Here is a 17,346-nt window from a genome sequence, read left to right as displayed (position 1 = left end):
ATATATTTACATACATAGGCGTACGTATGTACAGATAAGTATATATATGAGCAGGTTCCATTGCCAAACCCAAGACTACGACCTTGCTGAAATTAGAAGGAAACACAGTACTGCAGAGAGATGCCCACTTGTTATTTTTTTTTTTTTTCTGAGAGGGAGAGAGAGAATCCTAAGCAGGCTCCACGCTCAGTGAGGAGCACGACTAGGGGCTCAACCTCAGGAACTGTGGGATCAGACCTGAGCCGAAACCAAGAACTGGCTGCTTCACCGACCGAGCCACCCGGGCACCCCGGACTCTCTAAACGGAATAGAAACACGTCGTGGATGTCTTCTCCACGTTCTGGACACTCTCTTGCCCTATCCCCTCCTCGTCCCCCTCTTCTCGTACTATGGATGTCAGGGAAACACAGTGCCTGTCTCCATCATTAATGTGGAACGCAGCCCAGAGTGCCGAATGCTCACAGAACTTTCCAGAAAGCTCTCCTGAGAGCCCCTCCCTGCCAGCACTCCCAGCGGCTGCTGGGCGCACCCACTGGCCCTTGGGAGCCACGGCCCCAGCAGGGGCAGAAACACTCCAAGGCCTTCTGAATCTTTTCCGAGTTCCACAGAAAATCCAAAGAAAAAAAAGGCAAGGGAGTCTAACCATTCATCTCTAAAAACACAGGCTTCGGATCTTCCCAGAGCTACCTGGGGGCCGGGGCCCAGCCCCGCTCCCGGCCCTGCCCTCGTGCCACTCCTAGGGACGTCACACCTCCCACGTGGGACGGCGTGGGACCCCCAGAGGCTTTCCCAAGCAAAGCCGAGCGGCAGCTGGTAAGTAAGCTCGCCAAGCAGTCGGCGCTCATTTGGCCCCGGCTTCTGACCCCGGAGACGCCCACGAGGAGGTGGGGGACGGACACATCGCCCCACAGGTGAGTCCCCACCTCTTTAAACAGAAACACGGCCAGATCACCCACGTCACGGACTCGACAGCTGACATCTCCGATGTCACAACCGTGGCCTCCACACGAGCCATCGGAGGCTGGGGTTTTCTGTGCGAAGCCAGCAGCCTCTGAGCCCCTCGGCCAGTACACTGATCTCGGGGCCGCTCAGTCACTCCGTCCCCGCAGTCCCCAGCTGCAGCTGGAGGATACACCCCCTTCCAGCAGAACAGCCGAATTCCATAAACGCCACTCTTTCTTCTCATCCGCCTCCAACGGCGGGGGGGGGGGGGGGGGCACAGTGGATAGAGTATTTCATTCACACTCTGTCTGAAGGGCAAGTTTCTCCACAGCAGCGAAAATTCTCAACCAGATGAGGGGGCCTATTCATGACAATCTGAAATCACAAATGACAGAGCTCCGTCCCGTCTCCTGCGTTTTCTGAAACACAAAAGAATCACCTATCTCGGGAATTGAACTCACTTTCCGTGGCACCGCCCATCACACTGTAACGCACGCAGGTGATCCACGTCTCCCGGGAGAAGGTGCTGGACACGTATCATCGCAAATGCACACCAAGTGCCCTCAGAGCGGAACCCTAAGTGATGGTTGCCCTGTGGGCAGACAATCGAAATCGCCTGGAAACGAGAACAGTTCGCTTCGTCCTTGACTCTCGGTCTGGCCTACAAACACTGCACAGACCTGGGGCCCCACGCCCTGGGAGCCGACCAGCTCTGGCCAAAATCTGAACGGGTATTTTCTGCGAGGAACAGTTGCAGTTCTGCTTTTGATTTTTAACAAGGGTTTGTTTTCCTTTGCCGACCCTCAGGATTTAAAACAAAAAAGTCTTGCAGGCGCTTCAGGGCACTCCAGTTAAGCGGAGGGTCACCAAGGAAAGGTTTCGCTCGCGCTCGGGCCAGAGCCTCCGAAGCGGACGAGTCGCAGAGGCACCAAGTCTGGTCATCGAGGAGGATGACAAACCCCAGGAGACCTCGGCTGGGCGTCGGTCAGCTGACCCATCGCCGTCCACACGGTCCCCTCCGCACCCCAAGCCGCGGCCCCCGCCCGCTAAGTCACAGGCGTGGCTCCCAGAATCCACGCAGCACCACGCACGGTAAGAGACGGGGACACGGCCCGGGGGGGGCCGGGGAACGAGCACAGGGACGACAGGAGTGGCTGATGCACTCTCACCCACAAGAAGCCGCCACGCGCTGACATTCCGTGTGTTTAAAGAGCACAAAGAGCCAGGCATCACTGCAGGACGGTGCTTCCTAGGTGCTTTAGTCCAACCTCAGGACGGGAAGGAAAACTGCCCCCAGACCGTCCGTGGCTTTAATACGAAGAGTCGGTGACTTTCCAAACCCAGGAAGCCCACGAATCCGATTTCCTCAAAGGCTGACGGAGCAATACCGAGCCCAAGCTCTCACGTGGAAAGCGGTCTCTCGGTTCCACACACGGCCCTCCCAGAAGTGCACCAGGACGTCGGCAGGCTCCCACGGCAATCAGCACACGCAGAGCCATCTGTCTCGCTTCCCCCTTCGGGGACGAAGTCGGCGGCCAGCGCAGGGCCCTCTGCTGGAACTCCGTCATCCGGCGGCCACCAGGGCCGAGCGACCCTCTCTCAGGTTATCAGGCGGGGCAGGCCTGCCTTCCCCTGAAGGGGCCGTGCTCCAGCGAGCAGGGAGGACCGAGGACGCGCCCCCCACGCGGGGAGGATGGCAAGCAAGTGCACGCGTCCCCGGGAGCACACCGGTGCCGATCCGGGGTCAGCTGGCCGGTATTAAAAGAACCACACTGCCCTCCTAAAAACCGCCCAATCCCAGCAGAGACCCACTAGCAGAGCTAAAGCTCCTTTTTTCCCAGTGTTTTTCAGCCGCTCTCTGGCAACCTGTCTGACGGCCCGAGCTTGAAGGCTTTGGGGAAGCATTTACTAGGGATCAAAGCCACAAACACGGCCTTGCTCTCTGGGCCCGATTTGCACATCTCTCTGGCCGGCCGCGGAGTGCCCTCTGTGGGTGGTCAAGGACAAACGGCATTAAAGCCCATTATCCCCGTTCCCTGTAAGAAGGCTTAACGTGTCAGCTGCATTTTAATCTAAGGATTATACGCTTGCCCTCTGAAAACTGCTTTCAGAAACATCAGTAAAGAGCTTTCTTTTGTTTTAAGGATTCTTATTTTTTGTCTCAAAGCCCAATTATTTATAAGTTTGTTGGTATTTTATATCTGAGATGAAAGCCTTTAACTAAGAAGAGGCAGCGGCTGCGGCAGCGTTAACAAGAAAGCCAACATCTCTGCTGAGAGAATCTAAATATATATCACGCCTTAGAAATGAGAGAATGCCAGTTACCGCTCGCCACCACAGGCCTGCCACCAAACGTGGACGGGCCGGCCCTGCCCTGGAGATGCTTAAGGGGTCCACGTTGACTTCCTGCTAAAGGCACTGAAATGAACACACATACTCAGTCTGTCTCTCTTCTAAAACCACAAGACAAGAATAATTAAGGCTTTTCAAAAAATATTTATTTTTGAGAGAGACAGAAAGAGCAGGGAGGGGTGCAGGCTCCGAGCTGTCAGTACAGAGCCCGACGCAGGGCTTGAACTCCCACACCTCGAGATCATGACCCGAGCGGAAGTCAGACGCTTTAACAGCTGAGCCACCCAGGCGCCCCAATGTGAAGCCTCATTCTTAAACATGAACAGACACTCAAGGACTATCAGGCAAACAGAGGAAGTATCTAATGTGAAAGACAGAAATGGGAGGAGAAAAAAGCAACAAAACAAATTATGCAGGAAAAAAAAAAAGCTTCAAAAAGAAGGAAAAAACATATGATTAATCTCCTCAGAGGACTAAGAGAAAATACTGTCCTGGAATAGTAAGATTCTGTAAAACAGAAGCATTCACAGAACAGCCACCATGAAAAAGAGAGCTGTCAGAAAATAAAACTGTAAAACATGAAACCTTTAATCAAAGATTCAAAACCAAAGTTGAGAAAATATTCGAAGAGAAACCAGAAAAAAGACAAGACAGCCAAGGCTAAGTCCGCACTAACAGGCACGTCAGAAGGAAAGAAGAGGGAAGACAGAGGGAAATCAATAATGACATACTTCAAGAAAATTTCTAAAAACGAAAGACATGAGTTGCCAGCCTGAAAACGCCCATTTGGATCTCAGCGGAACAAGTGAACAGCGGCCCTCCCCCACCAAGGAATATCATCATGAAATTTCAGAACGCAGAAGATAGAGTCAGAGAGAAAAGGAAAAATCACATCCGACAAGGGGGCCGGGAATCAGAAGGTGTCAGGCTTGTCCAATCAACGTTAGAAACCAGAGGACAAAGCACCAGCCTTCCCAGCTCAGAGGTTCAGATTCCCACCCTGGAATTCTACACCCAGCCGGACCGTAAATTAAATACGAATGTGATGTTCTCAGATATAAAGCAACTCAGAGGAGTCTCACCTCCCAAGTGATTTGTTAGGAAGGTTCCAGAAGATGTGGTCTGCCAAACCAAGGGAGTAAACCAAGACAGGAGACGATATGAAATGAGGGAAGCCGGTACAGGGGCAGATCAAAGGAGCCCCAGAGCGATCTGAAGGCAGAGCCCGTGACAAGATGTGGCACACAGCAGGCCGGGGCAGCGCTGTTTGCACTGGGACGGGGCCTGACGCCCCAGCGGAGATGGCGTCCACGAGCGAACACGGACACGATACCTGACGTCTTCACGTACTGTGAGGAGATTCACGTAGAAGGCCACATTAGGGGCTAGGGCACCAATCCTTTAAAACAAGACACTTACTAAGTCCAAGAAAAACAAAATCTGCGTGCAGGAAAGGTAAGGGGGTCCTTGCACGTAGGCTGACAGGGGTCTGGCCCTACCAGCGGGGGCCATGTTCCAGGACCCCAGAGGAGGCCTGAAAACACAGACAGCAACGGAACCCACACAGAACCCTAGACAGTCTAGAAACCAGTCTACATGTGCCACACACATGTCGAAATCACGTCCTGGCCAAGCAAACCTTAGTTTCCTCTAAGCTCCTAATACTGGATCCAATTACTTTTTAATGTTTATTTATTTTTTTTGGGGGGGGGGGGGGCAAGCGCACAAGTTGGGGAGGGGCAGAAAGAGAGGGAGAGAGAGAATCCCAAGCAGGCTCCGTGCTGTCAGCGCAGAGCCCGCACGCGGCCTGAACCCACAAACCAGGAGATCATGACCTGAGCGGAAACCAAGAGTCGGATGCTCAACTGACTGAGCCACGCAGGCCCCCAGTACTGGATCTGATGGAACAGTCGGCAAACGTTCCGGGGTGAGGGCCCATTCCAGATATGGCTGACCTTCCCGAACATGTGAACGATGCCGGCGTGGACCCCCTCGCAGAGACGACCCCTACACCCACGTGGCGGCGCTCTGTACGGGGAGCCAAGACCAACCTGCAAGCCGGACCCGCTGGCACGGCCGCCCTCAGGAACAGTCCTTCCAAGCCACAGACTACTCTGTAGGAGATTCTCCTCTGTGCTCCCTGCACACACATAATCGGGACAGAGACAAGTGTGGGAACAGGAAGAAGTCAGGACGCCTGACTACAGCAGGCCGCGTGACTCTGGACTTCCACACCCTCACCCGTCAAATGAGGGGGACGCTGTGCTGGCAGGCCTATCTTCAAAATTAACAACAGAACGAGGGGCGTCTGGGTGGCCAGTCAGTTGAGCGTCCGACTTCAGCTCAGGTCACGATCTCGCGGTCCGTGAATTCGAGCCCCTCGTCGGACTCTGGGCTGACGGCTCAGAGCCCGGAGCCTGTTTCCGATTCTGTGTCTCCCTCTCTCTCTGCCCCTCCCCCGTTCATGCTCTGTCTCTCTCTGTCCCAAAAATAAATAAACGTTGAAAAAAAAAATTAAAAAAAAAAAAAAAAGAGAGAGAGAGAAATGAGCAACATAACAAGCGTTAGACCAGCATGTATCAGGCACTGCTCTCAGTGCCCTGCAAATATCCATCAATTTAAGCCTTCCCAGAACCCTATCGGGTAGATCCCTTTATCTCCGCTGCACCGTTGAGGAGACTGAGGCACAGAGATGTTCAGTGATTCGTCAGAATCTTACGTGGCTCATGACTGAACCCACATTCTCAACCACGTCTTCGTGCCGCCTCCCTGACGCCTCTCTCAGGTCAAACAAGAGAACACTCCTAATGCAAACCATACGAAGATACACGTATTATCATCATCATCATCCCCCCCATCATCAGGACGATCCCAGCAGCCGATGACGTTCCAGGAAAGCATCCGATTTCTGGAGGGAACCCTGCAGGGCTGCTGCCAGTCGATGCTGCCTCCTTGGGCTGACACTGACCTCGGGCCGTCAGTATAGAGTATGCGACCTGGACGGCCCAGTGAGGACAGGCAGGCCCACGCCCCGGCCCCAGTGCCTGGCTCACGCAAGGCAGAGGGTCAAGAACGTGGCTTGCGTCCCACTGATCACCGTAACAGGGTGGGCCCCGAGCTGCCAGAGCCCCTGGCCTCCCAACAACTGCAGACGCGTCAGGACGCATCGGGACGCCGTCTGGCTCCGAGACGAGCCTGATCACGCTGATCCTCTTTCTGACACACATTTCACTCTACCAAGCGAGGTTCATGGGCACGTTAGTACTTTTCCCTCTCTGGATGCAAAAGCTGACAGACTGAGGACGTCAATCCTAATTAGCTAGCCTTGACAAATTAAACGCCCCTCGGGCCGGAGTTCCCGAAGAAAGCGCTCCCTATTATTAGAACAGAAGAGATCCAGTTTTTCTAATGCCACAGATTGGGTGATTTGGCCCATCACCAAATTTGTTTCAGAAAACCTTATTTTTGCCCAAAGAAGTTAATGGAGCCTACGGTTTCCAGCTGTGTGAGGGAAACGCCCGTGGTATGTCTTCCCCTCCATCTTCAAGTCTCGTGTTTCATGTATCCCTAAATCCGAACCACTATTAAAAAATTACTACAATGAAGAATACTACATTCAATACTACATTCATTAGTACAATGAATTTGTCAAGACATTTTAAGCACAAGAGCAGGAAACGTAAATGGGTATCTTTTCTTCCTTGTAACTACACCTTAACTTTAGTTTCTTTTAATTTTTTTTAATGTTTATTTCTTTTTGAAGGGGACAGAGAGACAGAGCACGAGTGGGGGAGGGGCAGAGAGAGGGAGGGAGACACAGCATCTGAAACAGGCTCCAGGCTCTGAGCTGTCAGCACGAAGCCCAACGCAGGGCTCGAACTCACGACCCTTGAGATCATGACCTGAGCCGAAGTTGGAGGCTCAACCGACTGAGCCACCCAGGCGTCCCTATACTTTAACTTTATTAATTTTGGCAACAAAACCAGTGTAGAGTTTGACCCCCATTCATTAAGCTGACCCCCACCCCGCACCTGCTGACCTTCCTCTCTGCGGTTCCTGCAGACAGACCCTCCCGAGTCTCCGGTTTCAAGGGAAAGCCCGTTCCCCCACATCACTGCCCCCCAATGGTTGCACGTAGCATCCCACCCGATGTCGGATGTGTCCTAAGGTGAGGAGAAGACACTACCACACCATCATGCATTCTCACATCTGAGAATTATTACACGCAGCTAAACACCTGTAACTAAAACATCCAAAGGAACCTTCAACCTCACTTCCTAAAGGATGTTGTGGGCCACGATGGGGTGGTTTATGGGGTTTATGGGGAGGTAAGTCGAGGGCATTTCCCTTCTGTGTGTTGGAGGGCAGTGTGGGGTGACAAAGGGGCAGCGACTCACAGCCCAAGGCTCCACCCATAAAGCATATACCGGCACACGTGAAAATGCTAATGGGGTTACAACGATGTTAAAAGCCGTTTCACCAGTCTCTGTCCATCACAAAGACCTCTACAGCCCCCGATTAAGAAAAGACGAACTTTAGGGGCGTCTGGGTGGCTCAGTCGGTTAAGCGTCCGACTTCGGCTCAGGTCATGATCTCGTGGTCTGTGGGTTGAAGCCCCATGTCAGGCTCTGTGCTGACAGCTCAGAGCCTGGAGCCTGTTTCAGATTCTGTGTCTCCCTCTTTCTCTGACCCTCCCCTGTTCATGCTGTCTCAAAAATAAATAAATATTAAAAAAAAAATTTTAAGAAAAGACGAACTTTTCCAACCCCACGTGAGCAAACACATAAGCAGGCCAACAGCCACTGTTACACTACATTCCAGACTTCACTACCTCGTGTGCGGTTCTTTCAGTCAAGGTGCGTTATTTATTATTCAAGTAGCCCGAGAGCAGAGGTCGGCTTGGCTTGCTTTGATAAGCACGCCAAAGTCCACGCCTTATCCAGATATGCCGCCTTCCAACAGTCCGGTGTCACCACATGTCAACAGTTAGGACCTTTGACACATAGTCATTTCTACGTATGTCGTGCTGCATTTGCTTACAACTGAAGTAACCATTAGATTATGGAGAGTAAGTGCTCATCAAATTTATACAATTAGGAAATATAACCAACAGGACATCTGCATGGCTCAGTTGGTTAAGCATGAGACTTGATCTCAGCTCAAGTCTTGATCTCACGGTCATGATTTCAGGGCTAGAGTTGGGCTCTGTGCTGGGTGTGGAGCCTACTTAAAAAAAAAACTAAAAGAGAATTTTGGGGCACCTGGGTGGCTCAAATGGTTAAGCGTCCAATTCTTGACTTTGGCTCAAGTCATAACCTCACTGTTCGTGAGATCGAGCCCCACGTCAGGTGCTGCGCGGACAGCACGCAGCCTGCTTGGGATTCTCTCTCTCTCTCTCTCTCTCTCTCTCTCTCTCTCTCTCACCCTCCCCCACTCAATCTCTCTCTCTCTCTCTCTCTCTCTCTCTCTCTCAAAATAGATAAATATTTAAAAATTTGTTTTAAAAAAGGAAAGAACTGGGGCGCCTGGGTGGCTCAATCGGTTAAGCGTCCGGCTTCAGCTCAGGTCATGATCTCACGGTTCGTGGGTTCAAGCCCCGCGTCGGGCTCTGTGCCGACAGCTCGGAGCCTGGAGCCCGCTTCCGATTCTGTGTCTCCCTCTCTCTCTGTTCCTCCCCTGCTCTCACTCTGTCTCTCTCTCTCTCTCAAAAATAAATAAACATTAAGAAAATTTTGAAAAATAAAATAAAAATGAAATGAAAAAAAGGAAGAACTATAACCAACATATTTGTTTAAAATTGGGGATTTGGGAACTGCACTTCCATATCATGTTTTTGCTCTGATGTATGAAAAGCACAATCCTGGACAGGACCTCCAAGTCCACAGGAGGCTCGTAAGTTCCACAAGGGCAAGAACCATGTCTGACGATCACCATTTTGTGCCTCACATGTAATAGCTTCTCTGTAAACACTTGTTGGGTAAATAAATGAATAAATAAAGGCATTAACGTCAAAGTTACTGGTCCCGGGCTATTTCAAGACTACAGAGGTTACTGCTACCATGCCTTTGCTTTTATGAAGTAAAGCAGGAGTTGACAAACATTCTGTAAAGGGCCAGATGGCAAATGCGTTCCGCGTTCCGGGCCAGACAATCACCGCTGCAGCCACTCCACGGGGCTCTTTCACAACTGTTCAATTCTGCTGCTGCAGCACAAAAGCAGCCACAGACAAAACATACGCAAATGAGCAGGACCGTGTTTGAATAGAACTTTATTTACAAAAACCAAAGTTGGTCATAAGCCCGGCCCCCAAAGGTACCACTTCATGGTTTTTTTTTTAATTTTTTTTTTAAACGTTTTATTTATTTTTGAGACAGAGAGAGACGGAGCATGAGCAGGGGAGGGGCAGAGAGAGAGGGAGACCCAGAATCCGAAGCAGGCTCCAGGCTCCGAGCTGTCAGCACAGAGCCCGACACGGGGCTCGAATTCACGGACCGTGAGATCGTGACCTGAGCGGAAGTCGGACGCTTAACCGACTGAGCCACCCAGGCGTCCCCCACTTCATGTTTTTTTAAAGGAATATAAAGCTATTTACTGAGCACCGTTTACCAGTATTTACAATAAAGTAAACGATATACAGTTGGGTGACATCCTGACTACAAAGTTATTGTTTTTCGTCGTTTCTGCTGGACCAGTAACTCAAATACCGAGAAGACTGAGCCCACCTGTAAAGAAGAGCTGAGGTCAAGAATTTAGATGACAGAGGTTCCCCCCCACACCCCCACCATTTACTCCAGCAGGTGCTAAACCGCCAACATCTCTACCCATCTAATTGTGATCATGTCTCCATGAATGAAGTCTTGGACCTTCCCTGAGTCATGACCTTTTAGTCAACACAACACAGCAATTTCAACTTCTTGGAAAGGAATGGTTCACAAGAAGGAACCTTTAAATGTCCGTTTAACGAAGTTTTGCTTACCTAATTAACACGCACCAGGACCTGTCTAGTTTTCTCATGTGGGTGGGGAGGTTGTCGGGAGTGCTAAAATTTCCCTGAAAGGAAACGTCAACTTGAATTTGTAGGACTGCAGATATGGATTTGATACGGCTGCTTTCAAACTGTCCAATTTAAATTGTTACATTACATTTAAATTGTCCAATTAGTTACAAAATGTGAAAGGTTAAGGCTTCAGGAAAAATTTCAATTTAACTTGAAGGGATTTATTTCTGGAGGTTGCTGAAAATGGTGGCATCCCAGAAACATGGGCTTATCTATGGTTATAAAATGCTGTTTTTATTTTGGGAAATGCTGAAAAAACGAACGAATGAACGAACGAATGAACAAACGAAAGAGAAAGAAAGGAAGGAAACCATTTACATGTGTATTGTAAGTATGCACACACAAAAAACCCAATTAAAAAAAAAAACAGATTGGTCTTTAGGCATACAGGAGTTAAACACAAAATCTGATTGAGTAACAACTATGAAGGTTTCCCCTAACATTTAGAAAAGGAGCTCTCTAATGCCGGGGAATAATACACCGTGGTCTCCAACATTCTTTTCTGATAAAGGAAGCAACTCCAGAAAGCACTGGTTACTCTGAACAAATAAAAGGAACCACTCTCTTATAATGAACGTGCTATTCACTAAAGGTTCCAAATTGGTGGGCTTGCTGAATTCAGCCACACATGTTTGGCCGGGTCAAGCATCAGGCAGGGCACATGCATCCGTTGTCCACGGTGCCCATCCCCCCTCACTGCACAACCCACCCCCCCCCAGCCCCCGCCACCGCTAATCTCCGTCCTGCTACGAGCCCGTAAGAGCCTCTGACCTTACACGCCAAATTCCACAGCACACCTGGCTTCCGGGATGTGGCCACACCCATACCTGTAAGTCCTTAGCCAGACCCCGGAGCTCAAGAGCGAGCCCGTGACTTCCCACTCTCTGCCCTTCATGTAACACCTACTATCGACACCTGAGGAATATTCACGGATTGCCTACTGATGGATATATTCTGCACAGTCTCCTCGGAGGGGCTGTGGAAAGGGGAATAATGGCAGAGAAGAGGGTGGAGAAACTGTGCGGGCAGGGAACAGAGGGGAAAGGGACGTGGTGAGTCCCGCAAGAAGGGCTGAAAGACCACCCAGGCTTCTCCCCACCGTGTCTGCTACCTGGATTCCTCCTTCATGCAACAGCAGCGGCGGCACAGGAGGGACAACCAGGACTGTCCCCACTGTAGCCACAAGTACTGAACCTCGTTTAGTCCTCCATTCTGTCGGGGGGACACTCTGAGCAGGGGAACCCCCAGAAGTACCTGCACCTGGGGGAATGGACGCACGGTCACCTTCTGAGGCAACGGGACGCTCTACAGCAAGGACAAGAACGATCTGGAACTCTCTCTGAAACGCCGCTGAATGGGAAAAGCCAGACACCAAACGGGTCAGTCCGCGTTACGTGTGACGCGCATACAGACAAAAACAGGCAAAACGAATTTACGCTCTTTGAAGTCAGGAGAGTAGCCGCCCGTGGGCGAGGCGGCGTCCGGGGTCCAGAAGGAGGCATGAGGCTGCGGTGGAAATGTCCGGGCTCCCGATCTGGGCGCTGGTTCACGCGAGGGCTCAGTTTGTGACGCTCTACTGAGCTGTGTACGTGACAACACGTGCACTTCCTGACGGCATCTGCTACTGCAGCCGCAGGTTAAAAACCCATTTCCCTGGGGCGGAGCTAACTGAAGCCCCCACACAGGGTCCCAGACCCCTTTCTCTTCTCAATCTGTCGAAGCCTTTTGGCCACAGGCCTCATCCTTTCAAAGCCTTAGCCAGGGCCAAAAAAGCAAAAACCCACACTAGATCCTTCCCAGATACCCACAATTCCAGTCACAGCTTCTTGAGAATGCTGGTGTCTTTCAAAGAAACCTTACTGCCGTCACCAGCTTTCTGTTCCAAATAAGAAACAGAACACGAGGAGCCGCCACTGCCCTGCACGGCTCACTTTAACAGACTTCTTCCAAAATGGCGCTCTCGACGGACACCTCTGGCTCACAGACACCCACGAGGAAATGCTTGAAGAAGGCGCCATACACAAAAGGCCGCTGAGATCAGATCGTGGAAGAGTCAACAGCCGCCTCGCAGAACCAGCGAGCTGTAGCGACGGACCGCGTGCGTCTGGTCATCGTGCGCCGTCACCCACAGCTACGGTCACAGCCGAACACGTGTTTAAGATCTCACGTGAAGTTCCGATGCAGGTCGCCCAACTACGGCACCGGGAGCCACTCGGGATGCTTCACACGTTATTTGAATACCGTAACCTCTACTTGACATTACCGCGCATTCTTTCCACGCTGTCTGTGAACTCAGGCCAAAAGAGCCACTAAGACCTTTGAGCACATTCAGGGCACCTGGGTGGCTCCACTGGCCGAGCGTCTGACTCTTGATTTCGGCTCAGGTCACGATCTCACGGCTTTGTGGGTTGGAGCCCTGCGCCAGGCTCTGTGCGGACATCACGGAACCTGCTTGGGATTCTCATTCTCTCTCTCTCTCTCTCTCTCTCTCTCTCTCTCTCTCCCTCTTTCTGCCCCTCTCCCACTCTCACTCTCTCAAAATAAATAAACTCTATAAATAAATAAGTCACCGACTTTACATCGGCTATAAAGGGATCATAAATTCAAAATTACACCTTTTAACAGGAAATTATAACCGTGCTCAATTAAATGATTCTATGTCACATAGTTTACGAATGTTCTCAAATGCCTCTCGGAGAGAATACCCTTATTTTTTGGAGCTACATCCCTAAGAATGTGGGACAAAATGTCATGATGTCTGCAACTTACTTTCACTTCACATGCTTCAGAAAAATGTACGAGCACGCACACACACACACACACACACGCACGCACACACACACACACACACACACACTGTGGCAAGACACTAACATTGTTAAATGCAGGCAGTGGAGACACGGGAACTCACAGCACGTTCTTCCCACCGTAGGTTTGAAATTGTTGTAATAAAAAACCTGCACAGAAATCTTCACTCACCTGTCAAGCAGATGCCGCGGCCCTGCCCCTCATCACAAGCAGATGGCCGAATGTGCCCAGAGACGCGTGCAGGGACCATGCATGCCGCCCTCACCCTGCCAAGAACAAGCGAGAACCAGCCGTCACCACCAACGATTTTTACCAAACGAATGCTGTTTCACTCGAGAGAATGTTCTTCGTGGAGGACAAGCCTCTAGACTCAAATTTTGCTCTGTTTTTAAGCAAGGAGAAAGGCGTAAAGAGAAAACAGTGCTCCCGCCACGTACTGAACCTGGGGGACAACCGTCCGCCTCACCCGCTCTGGGAGCTTCTGGGACCGAGAGATTCCTGATGAAGTTTCTTTAAGTCACATCGGTTTCGGGGCGGTGACGCGTGACGGAGCCCAAACTGCCACCGAGCAGAACACGGGGCCTCCAGGGCCAGAGTCCGGGACCTGGGAGACCTCACGAGGCCCTCACGCACAGCCCAAACCGGCCCCACTGCTGGGCCTCCCGGGGTGCCGCGATCGACCCCACCCTCCACGCGCTCGGCGACAGAACACGCGGCGCCACGGCCTGTAAGTCACGCTCTGTTCTGGGCTGTCCTGCCGCGGCCTGTGACGAAGGCACGGTTTACCGGCTCCACTCTCCAGAGGCAGCTGATGTCACAGACGACGTTCAAGGGGCATGTGCAACCAGAGATGAAACCCTCCTCAGACCTTCTGCCCCCGAGCTCCAGGTGCGTCCCCCACCCCCGCTGGCTCCCCCATGCCCTCCTGAAAACCAACCTCAAGGCCAAACAGCCAAACACGTCCATGCACCATTTTTGGGGGGGGGGGGGTACACTGCGGTTTGTTTCCTGAGAGTATCTATTAATAGTCATTCTTAATAGTGCCATTATTGCTCTAATTATGACACCAGTTCCTACACCAGTTCCATCACCACTAATTACACTTCCCTTTTAAACACGATAACCCTTAGTGTAACTTGGACACTACGTGCATTTTTTTCTTTTCCTTCCTTTTCTCTCAAAAGAGCACGCTGTTGGCCAAGGGAAGCAAAGCAAGCATCACACGGCGCCCCTGGTGACTCTCCTCTTGGCCACAACGAAAAGGCAATTATCACTTGGTGTGGAGGGTTTTCTACCCACGTGTTTAGCAAGCACGAGGCTGGACACCGCAGCACAACCAGATACCGGCATCCCAGGCGCCCCGTACTGGAGCCCGAGGAAAGCGAGTCAGGGCCCCGCACCTGCCTTGCAGCCCTGTCTCCACTCGCGAGAACCGCTTCAAGTGGCTTCCTCACGCGGGGCCTGGAGCGCCTGCTCGCGAGGACGCTGTACCCCACGAAGGAGGTGGGATGGGGTCTCGATGCCTCATGCAGTGGAGCACCCGGACCCCAGAAAACTCTCCGGGAAGTTCGGCCAAGAGCTACCCAAAACCAGAGGAAAAAACCTGATTCTCCTTGGGGAATACCAACTTTACTCAAAGGTAAGCAAACAAATCAGTAACTTAAACCTTGTTCATATTAAAACAAACAGGCACTACGAGAATGTAATCACTGCGTGAATGTTTAAGCTAAAACTCCTACCCTTACTTATCCAGTTCATCTCCGGCAACACCCTGGCTCGCAGGGGAGGGGAGCGAGGGGCAGGCTCTGCTGTCCCATTAAAGGGGGTCTTGGGGGGGCGCCTGGGTGGCTCAGTCGGTTAGGCGTCCGACTTCGGCTCAGGTCATGATCTCGCGGTCCGTGAGTTCGAGCCCCGCGTCGGGCTCTGTGCTGACAGTTCAGAGCCTGGAGCCTGTTTCGGATTCTGTGTCTCCCTCTCTGTGACCCTCCCCCGTTCATGCTCTGTCTCTCTCTGTCTCAAAAATAAATAAACGTTAAAAAAAAATTTTTTTTTTTTTTTTTTTTAAATAAAGGGGGTCTTGGGAGAACGTGTGAGGCTGGCAGAGACTTTAATGTCACAGTGAACCCAGGACACTGCTGATGGCCCTGAGTCCAGGGAATTCTCTGCAACATCAGGACTCCCAGATTGCCACCCAATCGAGGGACAGGAAGACGGACATCTAGACACATGCAATCCCCTGTCTCTACCACACGTCTGGGCATCCGTGCGACCGAGTCCCCTCCTCCCTGCTGGGCACTGCCGCCATTGCTCACGGCACAGACACCTCTCCATCCCCACACCGATGGAGAACACGTTCAGCACCAACAGTCACTGCCATTTCAATGGATGTCCCCACCATTACTAGAGAGGTAAGCTTACTGATTTGGTTGGTCTCTAAAAGCTTTTCACCGTGAACTATACTGACAAGCGTAGAACCACAGTAGCCAGCCTCCAAGAAGGCCCCAGGGGTCCTGTCTCCAGTACTCATGCTCGAGTGTGGTCCCCTCCCATGCAGAGAAGGAAGGGGCTTTCCTAGCCCTCTTCCTACTTCCTACTGACAGGCACATCCCTTCATCCAGTTTGGGGCACTGGAGTCTGGGGTGAAAGGCTGGGTCAAGGCCAGCTCACCCTACTCCGTCCCAGGAGGGACGCCCACTGCCGTGTCCTGAGGGCCCTCGGTGCTCCAAGAGGACCCAGCCTCCCCCAACAGCCCAGTGGCATCACCTCCAGCCCCGTCGAGCTTTCCGAGAGCGGCTGTTTCAGCCGATCCCTTGCCGGCAACCAGATCGGAGACCCCAAGTCAGAACCACCCGGCCACTCTGCTCCCAACACCGTGCCCACACAGAAGCCTTGGGAGGTCATCAACGCTGATCAGTGTCTTAGCTGCTAAGTTCTGGGCTGACCACTACAATAACCTACGTCAGACTAAAGAATACTAGAAACAAACCCCACGTATCTAACGTCGTCGGTGCGGGTTTGGGGGTTTTATGGAAGCGCCGTGTGCCCCTCCCCGGACTCCCTCCCCTCCCCATCCCCCCACAGACAACCACGAGCCCCGATTCTTTGCTCCTCTTTACGGTTTCACCACATGTGTGTTCTCACTATGTTCTTGCATTTCGCCTGCTTTTAAGCCTAATACAGGTGAGACCGAGTTCATGTGTTAAGACTTGCCTCTTCAGATTCCAATTCTGAGGTTGTCGACTGCCATGGCCATGGCTGACTTTCACCACTGTGTGTGTGTGTGTGTGTGTGTGTGTGTGTGTGTGTGTGTATAGTTCCCACTGTGCGACCTTACCGCTCTATTCCAATGGAGGGTCACCCGGGGACTTGTCAGCTTCTGCTAATATAACGCTATTTACACCCCAGTGCCAGTGCTCGTCCCCTGGTGCGCACCAAGTTTCTCCAGGGTACGGACCTGACTCGAGAGCACGTACACGTGGTCAGCTCTCCTGGGCCGTGCCACACTGCCCGCCACCGCGCCCGTGGACAATGAGCTCTGCAGCCGCCTTTCCAGCCTCTCCCAAATCACAGGCGTGCTTGTTTCGCTAATCACCGGCAAAGCTCTCAACCAACAAAAGGGAAAGCTTTTCGTGTTTGCAGCATCACTACCGCAAATAAACAGTACTCCGAAGTAGTGACCCAGGTGGCTGGAACATATCAGTCACAGGACAGGGGTGCGGGCTTCCAAAGGACGATGCAGATGCAGCCAGAAGCATACACTGCCCTTGGGCGCAAGTCAAACTGGGTTTCCAGACAGGACACTCACAGACGGTTTTCCTCCAGGTGGACTCACATCTAGGGTCCCACCGTGCTGCCATCATCTCAAAGAGGAAAAAAATTAACTCACACGCAACCCAGCCAAATTCAAGATTACAGCAGGAGAGGGGCGCCTGGGTGGCTCAGTCGGTTAAGTGTCCCGCTTCAGCTCAGGTCATGATCTCGAGATTCATGGGTTCGAGCCCCACGTCGGGCTCTGTGCTGAGGCTCAGAGCCTGGAGCCCGCTTCGGATTCTGTGTCTCCCTCTCTCTCGGATCCTCCCTTGCTCATGCTCTCTCTCTCTCTCAATAATTAATAAAACAACATTTAAAAAAATAAAAACAAGATTACAGCAGGAGACTCCAATCATTTCCATGAAATGGCTACATGT

The 17,346-nt window shown here is 51.8% G+C and overlaps 1 protein-coding gene across 5 annotated transcripts in view; it reads right to left on the bottom strand.

Moving 5' to 3' along the window:
• SGMS1 (sphingomyelin synthase 1) overlaps positions 1–17,346 on the bottom strand; it is a 287,672-nt gene that overhangs the window by 241,465 nt on the left and 28,861 nt on the right. For 4 of the 5 annotated variants that reach the window (XM_032595241.1, XM_032595244.1, XM_032595249.1 and 1 more), the window contains exon 2: positions 13,331–13,425. The exons of the other annotated variant lie outside the window; for it this stretch is intronic. The gene's annotated coding sequence lies outside the window, so the exon portion shown is untranslated. The remainder of the gene's footprint in view (positions 1–13,330; positions 13,426–17,346) is intronic. 5 annotated transcript variants of the gene reach the window in all.

This window comes from Lynx canadensis, chromosome D2, assembly GCF_007474595.2.
Source record: "Lynx canadensis isolate LIC74 chromosome D2, mLynCan4.pri.v2, whole genome shotgun sequence".
NCBI classification, from domain to species: domain Eukaryota; kingdom Metazoa; phylum Chordata; class Mammalia; order Carnivora; family Felidae; genus Lynx; species Lynx canadensis.
The sequence above is the reverse complement of the archived record's forward strand: the minus strand, read 5'-3'. Positions and strand labels throughout refer to the sequence as shown.